Below are 10,725 nucleotides of genomic sequence, written 5' to 3'. Positions count from 1 at the left end.
TGGACAAAGGATTGTTCTCTTCACAGGATCTCCACTAGCTGGCAGTGGGTTCCTCTTAATCTGCATTAACAATGTGGTTGTAGTCCTTGAAAATTTTGGACAGTGAAGTTTTTCAGAAAGCCAGGCTCCCTCCCCCCCCACCCCCCACTTTCCATCTATCTGGCACATGGAACAAGAATGTCCAATGCTTCCCACAGCTTTCCTCTTCTCTACAAGTTCCTTGCCAATTGTTCCTGTTTGGCCCTCATTTCTTCACATGGATACTATAAAACAACCTTCTACTGAGTTTGGTTGCCTGGCTGTTTCCTTTCCTTATCCTGTCCAATTTGGAAGACTGGAAAAATGGGAGAATGGTCGAGATCAGAACTGGTCTTCCTGCCCTGAGGGTGGAGCTCGAAGTGGGGAAGGAGCACCTGCTGGGCAGCTGGAGAGGCCAGAACACATAAGGACACTCTTCTGTAAAGGGAAGCAGGACCCCTCCTGCCCACTTCAAATGCAAGGGTCACTCTCTTCAGAGATGGTGGCCCAGTGGGTATCAGACTCCCACCACTCAACACAAAGAAGCAAAAAAACTACTCCCCACCATGCAAAAACCACCACACTCGTCTTTGTGGAGTCTTTACCCACTAGTGTTTTATTTACCCAGAGGTGTGCTGAGTCTGCTTAGATGGCTTGGAAGGGATGACTGTACTAATCTCAATAACCGTGTATATTGGCATATGCTACAAATCAGAGTGATTTCCTGGAGAGGGAATTGTTAAACATGCACCATCCCACCCCAGTTTATATAGCACCTAGGGTGTCACAGGCAGCTCTGTTCCGCTACTGTGTTATGAATGGAGTGACCAGGAACTCTGGACAATGAAAAGGCACATCATCAGTGATTATCCCAGGACAATGGGCAGAGACAAGGACTGTAATGGGGAACTGGGGCCATGCAGTCACTAATTTTGAACTCTTTTCCAGGTTTGTAATTATTATTCTAGAGCATAATTTCCTTTTAGTGGCACAGCATTCCTTCAGCTGGAAATTTGGAAGATTTTTCTATTGTTCAACTATTTATAATTTTTCCTATGGTAAATGATATTTCAATAAATGTGTATAAAAATAAAATTTTAAGAGTGTAATTTCAAGGCAGAAGGTATAAATATCATATTAAAACTCTAAATACACATTGACAAATTGCTCACCCAAAAGGTAATAGACATATTTATGCTCTTCCTTCATCAGCCCAATTCACCAAAGCTTTTCTAGTACTTAGAATTAGAGCCGAGAAAACATTTTCCAGTCATCTCTGCTCCTCCCTTTACAGATTCTGCTTTCCAACTAAGCTGAGTATATTCTGGGAACTCAACAAGCTCTGTTCTCTCTGGGTTTCATCTGCTCCTTTGCTCCTGTGTTCCCTCCACAAAAAGGTTGTCCCCTATCTCTCTTCAGCCCTATCAAGGGCTGCAAGCACCTCACAAATACCCTATCAGATAGTGCCAGTCCTGAATGCACACAACAGGCAATGCACAAAAACATGTGGCAAGAGGCCAGTTGGTAAGGGAAATTTATTTGCCCTTCACTTTGATGGGATTGACACAGAAAAAGAAAATTCCCAGTGGCAAATGCTCTCTGCTAACCCTGAAGTCCTGGGATCTTCTGTTTAAATCTCAGAGGTATCTGAGGAAAGAGATCAGTGTTCTCCCTCTACTCCAGCATGCATCTCTATACCACAAAGGCTGTGAACACCTGTATCTCTGTCTGAGTCTTCCACTCAGTTTCCCCACCTGGACTAGCCTGAACATATGATGGAAGCAGCTGTCCACCCACAATGAATGGGGCTTTGGTGATACATGTCCCAACAAGACCCAGGCCCAGGGGTGTGTTCTCCCAGTCACATGGGGCTTCACATTGAGAAGAGCCTCACATCTGGTTTAATGATCTGCTGTCAACACCTTGAAATTCTTAGTAATTCTATCTTTGGACTAGTGTTTTGCAAGTGAAGGCTGATGGGGCCCTGGAAAATGTGTGTGAGCAGAGGACAGTCATACAATGTGTGTATTCCCCACCGTTGTTCCTTTCTTCCTCATTTCCATAGAACATTCTTGATGCCCCACAAGTACAGAATTTAGAAAGTCAGGATATCAGGGGAAAAAGCAAGTACAGAATAAATGTGTCACATCAATGTTAGAGTAAAGGGGAACTGAGAGCCTCAAAGGCTACACTTTCTGATCACACCAGAACTTGCTTCAAATGCAGAAAGATTTGGGAACAAGCAAGGAACCCTATTATATTCTTTCTTACTCTTGTTAATTGTCTGTATTAACCAAACACTTAATGCTGAAAATGAAGAGACAGAAAGAAAAAGAAAGCTGTGAAACTCACATCACTTCTCTTTCAGTCCTTCCTTACTCATTAGTAAGTCAAATATAGATAGTACTGGTAGAACGGGCACCTATGGAGAAGTGAAATAAGACCAGATGGGTTAGTTCTGTGCAGCCAACATTCTGGTAAGAGAGAGAGATGCACTGTAAATTGCCAAATAAGAATTGTGTAATTTTGATGATTCTGTGTGCGAGTCAAATTCTGATATTTGCATGTAAAACTGCTATTTGCACTGTATAATATTAAGATGAACATTAAAATGTATGAAAATAACTTAAAATTCTTCCTTATCCCTTGAGGGTTGAAATAACTTTGAGGTACCTTCTCCACTAAGAGTAGAGCTCAGTGGGATTGAGCTCCAGCTGTCCCCATGGGTCACTTACTTGTGACCTCTTTCTGGCTGCCTTCCTTCCTCTGACTTCCCCTTCTCCCAGAAATCTCCCTTGATCATTGCAGAAAAACACTACTTGAAAACAAATGGCTTGAATCAGTGCCTTTCACATGGAATTCATTGAGAACACCTCTTTCTGTACTGGGCACTGCTGTTTAGGGACTCCTAGTAGGGATGTCTCCTTTGTGGTTTTGCTCTGATCAGATAAGTTATTGATAAGCCAATAGAGAGCTTTGATGTGCATCTTATCAACCTGCTCTGGAGCTTACTGTAGCTCAAACAGGCCAGGAAACTGAAACACTTTTTGAAGGTTTGTTGATATTCTTATGGAAAATATAAAATTATGAGTTTTAGAGATATTAAAATCAAGTCAAAATATTTTGTACTAGTGTCAGGATTTCCTAAAATAAATAGCCTTTTGTCGTTTCTTTAACCTTTGAAATTTCTTTTATAGACAACTTGGGGGGATTTTGTTAGCTTCATGAGGTCATGAACCTCAAGGCACGCAGATAAAGAGAAGATGGTAGCCTGTCTCAAACAAGGACCTATCATGCCATGATGTACACAGGCTTCTGAGAGCATTTCACCTTTTGTCACAATTCTTTTGTAAATTACAGTGACTTCCTAACTTGATCACATGACACAGAGGAGGATGGCATTACCAAATGTGATAGGAAGAGTTGTGACCTTTTTTCCTTAACCCAGGATGGCCCTCCCACCAACAGGGAATTGCTGAATGGCCAAAGTTCAAGTCATTCCCAAGGCAAAGGTACAAGGTGCAACCTTCATATCTGGAACCGGAAGAGTGACTACCAACAGCACACTGCCCCTCCTCATTCTAATTCTTATTGACGGAGTTCCCAGTTGTCCCTGGCGGTTCTGCTTACCAGATACAAAATGACAGCAATGCTGTCCTTGAACTCTCCCTGAGGAGCAAAGGGAACACATTTTAACTGAGCAGATTTCACTCCAGACTTTCAATATTGACTCAGGAAGCCAAGCCTATTTCCAACAATTTGATTCTCATCTTTTGAGCCTCCCTTACAGAACACCCTAAACATTAAAGCTTTGAGGTAGGCATCATGCTGAATGCCACTCTGTAGAATTCTCTATGTGGTATTAAAAGCTATGGAGGCATGTTTTTCTGGCTCTGCCCTCATCCAGTCTCAAAGGGTTCCTGAAAGTCCCCAAGAAACATTCCCTGTGTCACAAGAACCCCTTCTCTGGACTCCTGCTGGATGCCACTGTTGTCTTTCCCAGTCTGGTTCACACTGATGAGTCCCTGGTGTCATTAATGCCCCACTGATGCACTAACACTTCCAACCATAAAGATACAGATTAACTTTTCAGGAAAGATCTAGGGCATCCTTTCTTCAGATAAGCTCTTTCTTCACTGTCTTTTGTGAAGAGATTCAAAAACCTTTCTGTAATAGGAGAAGTTCTAATCCTCTGGTGGGAGCCTTAAGGAAAGGTTTACAGTGAGTCATTCATGTCACTTCCTTGTCATAGCAGCCGGCAACTTCCCTGGGGACTTAGGACAGAGCTAGGTCAACACTACCCAATTGCCCATGCTTTCTCTGAACTATGTGATGGACAGCTTCAGGGAAGCCACTAGGGTTGTTTTAAAAATTATTTCTAAATGGACAGACAAGTGGAGAAAGAACTCAACTATCACAAAAGACAGAGCAACTTGGTCTCATTGTTTGCAATGAGGATGTCTTTTAAAAATGTAGTCTTAAAAAAAAATGTAGTCTTAATCCACTGAGCCACCGGCGGCTCAGGTCATGATCTCAGGGTCCTGGGATCGAGCCCCGCATCGGGCTCTCTGCTCCGCAGGGAGCCTGCTTCCTCCTCTCTCTCTGTCTGCCTCTCTGCCTACTTGTAATCTCTCTCTCTGTCAAATAAATAAATAAAATCTTTAAAAAAAATGTAGTCTTGAAAAGACTCCATCCTGGACTCAAATGCTAAAGATTAGAGAAAGCAAGCAAGAATCTAATCTTTAGCATTTATAGTAAGAGCTAACCTCTCAAAGAAAATATTCATTTGGTTAATTTCCGGACAATTTGTCTTTCTTTCAGGAGTGTCACACTGTGCTTTTCTCTCTTGCCCTTGTAAAGTGGGTCCATTAATCTTGCATGTGGTGACTACCTTTTGATGAAGCTTCACTGAGGATTGTCAGGGGACAAGAAAATAGAGGGGAATATTAATATGAATTCCATATTCAAGGGTCACCTTGCTTGGTCCACATTTTTTTCTTTTGGGTTGAAAAATTTTATAAATCACCTGAAAGCATTAGCATTAATGCAATTGCATTTTTTCATTACTTATCTGAAACTACGCATATATATATATATATATATATATATATATATATGTATATATATATATATAATTTTTGAAAAACTTATTCTGGGAAATACAAATTTTCTCAAATATCCTTCTTTTATTCATGTTCCTATAATACTGTATTACTTATCTATTGCTTCATAACAAATTACCTCAAATTTGGTGGCTTAAAATAGCAATAAACATTTACTATCTCACAGTGTCTGTGGTTCAGGAATGTAGGGCTGGTCTGGCTGAGTGTTTCTGTCTTGGGCTCTCTCAGGAGGCTGCCATCAGGTGTGGGCCAAGGCTGGAGTCATTTGAAGGTTTGATTGGGGGTATAAGGTCCATTTCCAAGCAGACCACTCACGTGGCTGGAGGTGCTCACTATTGACAAAAGACCTCGTTTCCCTTCCTCAAAACCCCTTCACAGGCCCTCTTAAGTGTCTTCTTAACATAGTTCTGGCTTCTTCAGAGCAAGTAATTCAAGAGACTGAAGAGGAAGCTATAATACCTTTTATTAAATAGCCTTGGTCATTACATACAGTAATTTCTGCCATATTTTATGGGTCATGCAGACTAGCCCTGATTCAGGGACTATACAAGGGCCTGTATGCTGGAAGCCAAGCATCCTTGTGCAGGTGGGATAGTGTCTTGGAAAGTGGCTATAACAACTAAATGTCATATTTGTGCATATAACTTTCTAATTACGAGAAGGAGGCACATAAAAAGGTAGGTAGTCTGGCCATCATAAACTGTGAGCTGTCTTAGGATGAAATGTCTTAAATTGTCCTAAAGTATGACAGACACTAAAACCCTAGCTCTTTAATTCAGCCAGCCTCCATAGTTCTTGAGTTGCATACACAAATGAACATGCATACACACACGCGCGCGCGCACACACACACACACACCATGCTCTGGCCAACTCAACTGGACTTAGAACATTAGAAAATGTTTCAATATACTATTTAGTAGCTCCCCATCTCCTTCCCATTATTCTCCCCTACCCTCTACACACACTGGTTTGCTGGCTTTTGCCTCATTCTATCCTCCAGGCTCTTAGCTTCATACCTGTTTTAGATGTCTCCCTCTGGGTTATATGTGTCTATCGTCCTAAACTCATCTTAGATTTCAGAACTTGGCCTTCATGCGTGGTTTTGCACTTCCCCTCCTCCAAACATGCTCTTTCCCTTTGTATCAGGTAGAGACCCCCCAAACCAGCTGCAACCCCTCTGACCTGCTCCTCTGCACTCCAACCCCAAGCAAGGGCCTTGCTGGGAGCAGAACCAGCTTCTTCCTTAAGAAATGAGAGGATTTAAATATCCCATATGTAAAGATTATCTCAAGTGGGAAAAAAATACAATTTGAGCTGATACTCTATGCGAGGCATTTCCCTGAAGCTCTTTAAACTTGATTTGGAAATCATCCCCCAAATCCCAGACTAATACCCACTATCCACATGCATGGTGAAACATAATCTTTCTCTGTCACTGTTAAGATGCACTTTCTGCATTCTCCAATGTTCATTATTCCATGCCAGGTTTTATTTTCTTATCACATGGTTCTGCCTTTCACTAATCTGCCTGTAGGACTTTGGAAACATTCCAGCTTAAAAGGGGATTTATGTGTCCATGTGGGAGTTAGAACAGATGTGGAGCTGATTACCAAGAATGAGAAATGGCTCATGCAGTAGTCTACAGCCAATCTCATGAGGAAATGTAGCAAGAGAAGATAAAGAGCTTTTTTGCTCTGTGTGGAAAGCCAGTGTATGATTGGAAAGGACTTGGAGACATTGTTGATTCAGAGGCAGTGGATGGGAAAACATGTCTAAGATCGAGAGCTCTAGAAACACACCACTGCCAGTGTTCCCTGCTGTGTGACAGGCTTTTTACTCAGACCTAGATATCTGAAGATCAAAATGACAAGGGTTGTAGCCTCATAGGCTTTTCAGACTGGAACAGGAAGTCAAACATGCATGAGCAAGTGTGTGTCTAAGGAGCATGAACGGCTATACCTGCTGTACTGGAAAAGGGATAGCTATATTCACCCCACACTTTGATGTCTGAGTTCTTTGGCCCTAAGCATAGAAACATCCCTACTTTTCTTAATTTAAGGATTTAAATTTATACCTCTTAAGACAGCAATTATTAAAAAAAAAATAAGCGTAAGCAAAGATGTGGAAAAATTGGAACCCTTGTGCAGCTTGTGGGAATGTAAAATGGGCACCGTTACTGTGCAAAACAGCATAAAATTTCCTCAAAAATTAAAAATAGATTTATTATATGATCCAACTGTTGGGTCGTTGGCCTGGGAATGCAGGAGGGACAATAGAAATGATCGCCAGGGCCGCCATCTTCCAGCCTCCCCACCCTTAACTCTTAACCCTTGACTCTCCTGTCAAGAGGATGTATGCCCAGGTCACCTCTCCATAGGTAACCCATTACCTATGCAGGAAACAAGTATCAGGACGCCCCTCCCCCCATAACCTCCAATCACCAAATACCTTACCACGTATGGATGTGAACCCATGCCCTGCCTTGGCCGGATAAAAGACCCCCACGGACTCCATCCAAGTGAGACTTCCCTGAATCCCCTCTATAGAGTCTCGGAACCTCGCGGGAGGGTGCCGACCTCCTCCCAGCACCACTTTCCTGGCTCCCCTTCTCCTGAGCCCTAAAACTTCATGGGAGAGTGCCTTTAATAAATCTTGCCTTGTGCCTACCTTGCCTGGTGTTGTGTTTACCTCGCCTGCAAAACTTTACATTTGGTGTCAAAACCCGGGAGGAGATTGAGCCCGCACCCCAGTGGGGAGGCACTCTCCTCTCCCTAGCCGGACCTGGACCTGCCTTTCTGAACGCCACTTCTGAAGCCATGGTGAGTTCCCCCCCCCCTCCATTCCGCGCCTCCCTCCGGAAAGTCCTGCCCTAATAGTGGCCTTGTCAGGGCAGACCCCGCCGGTCACCAGGTGACCTCCATGACTCTGAGAGGCTGGGAGACGTCCTAACTTCTATGGCTTTTGACACAGTTTTTCCGCAACCCAGTGGTGGACGAAGGGACACCTTTCTCCAGCCCTTGGGTTACTGGGCAATGAATCATGGGGACCTCCCAATCCAAATTCGATCCTAAAACATCCCTGGGGTGTTTTAGGCCTGTTGGCCAATCTTAAAACCCTAGAACTGGACCAGGACCTGCGAAAACAATGTTACTATACTGTCACTTGACCACAATACTGATTTGACAATCAATCCCAGTGGCCTCCGGAAGGCACGTTTAATTATCAGATTCTCATGGACCTAAATAACCTTGGCAGACACTAAGACAGATGGGCCAAGGTCCCTTGTGTTCAGGATTTCTGAACTGGCACCCTCGTCTACCCCTCTTCCTCCCCACTCCTATCCCAACTCCTGACAAAGTTATCAGCAGTAAACTGGAAACTTCAATCAAAGTTTACTGAAGGTCAAATTGATGAGGGAGCAGAAGGCTGGCTAGGGACAAAGCAAAAGCTGGCACCTTACATCCTCTCTCTCCCCCCTACCTCGGTAACATGTGTGGCATTCCTCAGTCACCCCTGCCTGCCCTAAAAGAAAAACAAATGGTTAACTTGCAGAGATCACAATCCTGCAAGACCAGAGTCCCTCTGGTTTGCAAATGTCCTACTGATTTACAACAAAGAAGCTATCTTATTGATAGCCCAACTTCCAGAGACAAGCAACTCAGTTCCTCAGGCCCTAATATCGCCCTCCCCTCCATAAAACTGAAGGAGGCTGAGGGGAAGGAAATGTAAATAAAGTTAAATTTCTTCTAAACCTAAAACTCACTGACAAGGATGTAAGGATGTTTGATAGAAGAATTTGACATTCCACCAAGAAACTCCCAATAGTCTTCATGTTAGTGCCTCATTAGAGGGAAAAACAGCCTTGGCTTGACAATAACCAAGCCTCCAGTATCCTGCAGTCTTCTTTACCGTGACAGCCCTTCTGAACATCCCCTTTGTCCTCACCTACCCAACTCCTACATATATAATCAGCCACTCCTCAGGATATCAGTGCAGCATTTCCTCCTACCCACAGGCCCTGTCCCCCTGCTTTAAAGTTGTAGAAGTTTTGTGAAGGGAAATCATTCAGGAAACCAATGAAAACCTGGCCATGTTTCTTTTCTTTTTTTTTTTTTTTTAATATTTTATTTATTTGACAAAGAGAAATCACAACTAGGCAGTGAGGCAGGCAGAGAGAGAGGAAGAAGCAGACTCCCGGCAGAGCAGAGAGCCTGATGCAGGGCTCCTTCCCAGGACCCTGGGATCATGACCTGAGCCAAAGGCAGAGGCTTTAACCCACTGAACCACCCATGTGCCCCCTGGCCTTGTTTCTTAACTGACTTACTGAAGCACTGACTCAATACACTTGCCAAGACCAGCTTCTCCGGCAGGGGCAACTGTTTTAACCACCCACCTTATTTCTCAGTCAGCCGCCAACGTTCGGAAAAAATTAAAGAAAGTGGAGGAAGGCCTTCAAACTTCCATTTCTGATCTGGTGAAAATGGCATTTAAAGTCTTTAACTCCCACGAGGAAGCAGCAGAACTTAAGCGTCAAGCCAGATACCCAACAGAAAGTCCTACTGCAGACCCAAGCCCTGGTAGCAGCCCTGAGGCTGGCAGGTTCTGGGGGTCAACAGAAGGGAGCACCTAACTGTGTCCCCCCGGGGGCCTGTTTCAAGTGTGGAGCCGAGGGACACTGGGCCCGTCAATGCCCCAATCCAAAAGCACCTACTAGGCCGTGCCCTCAATGCCGCAGGAGGGGCCACTGGAAATCGGACTGCCCTAGCCTCAGGGGATTCCCGGCACCTCCATGCGGGGAAGACTCTTAGACGGTAAGTCCTGCTTTCCAACTTCTCAGATTGGAGGATGACTGACGGAGTCCAGACTCGGACACCCCTCTCACCCATGCTGAGCCCAGGGTCACACTTCAGGTAGCGGGTAAGTCCATTTCCTTTCTGTTGGACATGGGGGCTACCTATTCTGTCCTGCCTTCCTACTCGGGTCCTACTCATCCCTCCCCAATTGCAGTTATGGGAATCTATGGTACTTCCTTGGCTCCAAAGGCCACCCCACCCCTTACGTGTAGCCTGGATGGGTTCCCCTTCTCACACTCCTTCCTCATTATCCCTTCCTGCCCTGTTCCCCTACTAGGCAGGGAAATCTTCCACAAACTTCAGGCTACCATTAGTCTCTCTCCCTCTCCCTCGACTTCTGCTCACCTCCCTCTACTCCCCTCTGACTCGTTCTCTATCCCGGACTGTCACCCCTTCATAGACCCGCAAGTATGGGACATTTTCAGATCTATAGTAGCAACCCACCAGGGAGGACTTAAGCCCATCATCTCCTTATCCCCCATTAACTCTCCAAGCAACTAGATGTCACCACCTAGGGATGGTAGCCCTGCCTCAGGGCCCTAGCGGCAGCTGCTTCTCTTACAAGAGAGTCCCTCAGACTTACCTTAGGACAGCCCCGCATGGTCTTCTCCTCCCATCGACTGATGGACTTAACCACAAATCCTTGGCACAACTCACTCTTTCCCCTCTCCAACTCTACCATCTGCTGTTCACAGAAACCCCCCAGGTCACACTCTGTCTCCCCTTGCC

This window comes from Meles meles, chromosome 6 (genome assembly GCF_922984935.1).
Source record: "Meles meles chromosome 6, mMelMel3.1 paternal haplotype, whole genome shotgun sequence".
Lineage (NCBI taxonomy): Eukaryota > Metazoa > Chordata > Mammalia > Carnivora > Mustelidae > Meles > Meles meles.
Note: the sequence above shows the minus strand (reverse complement) of the source record.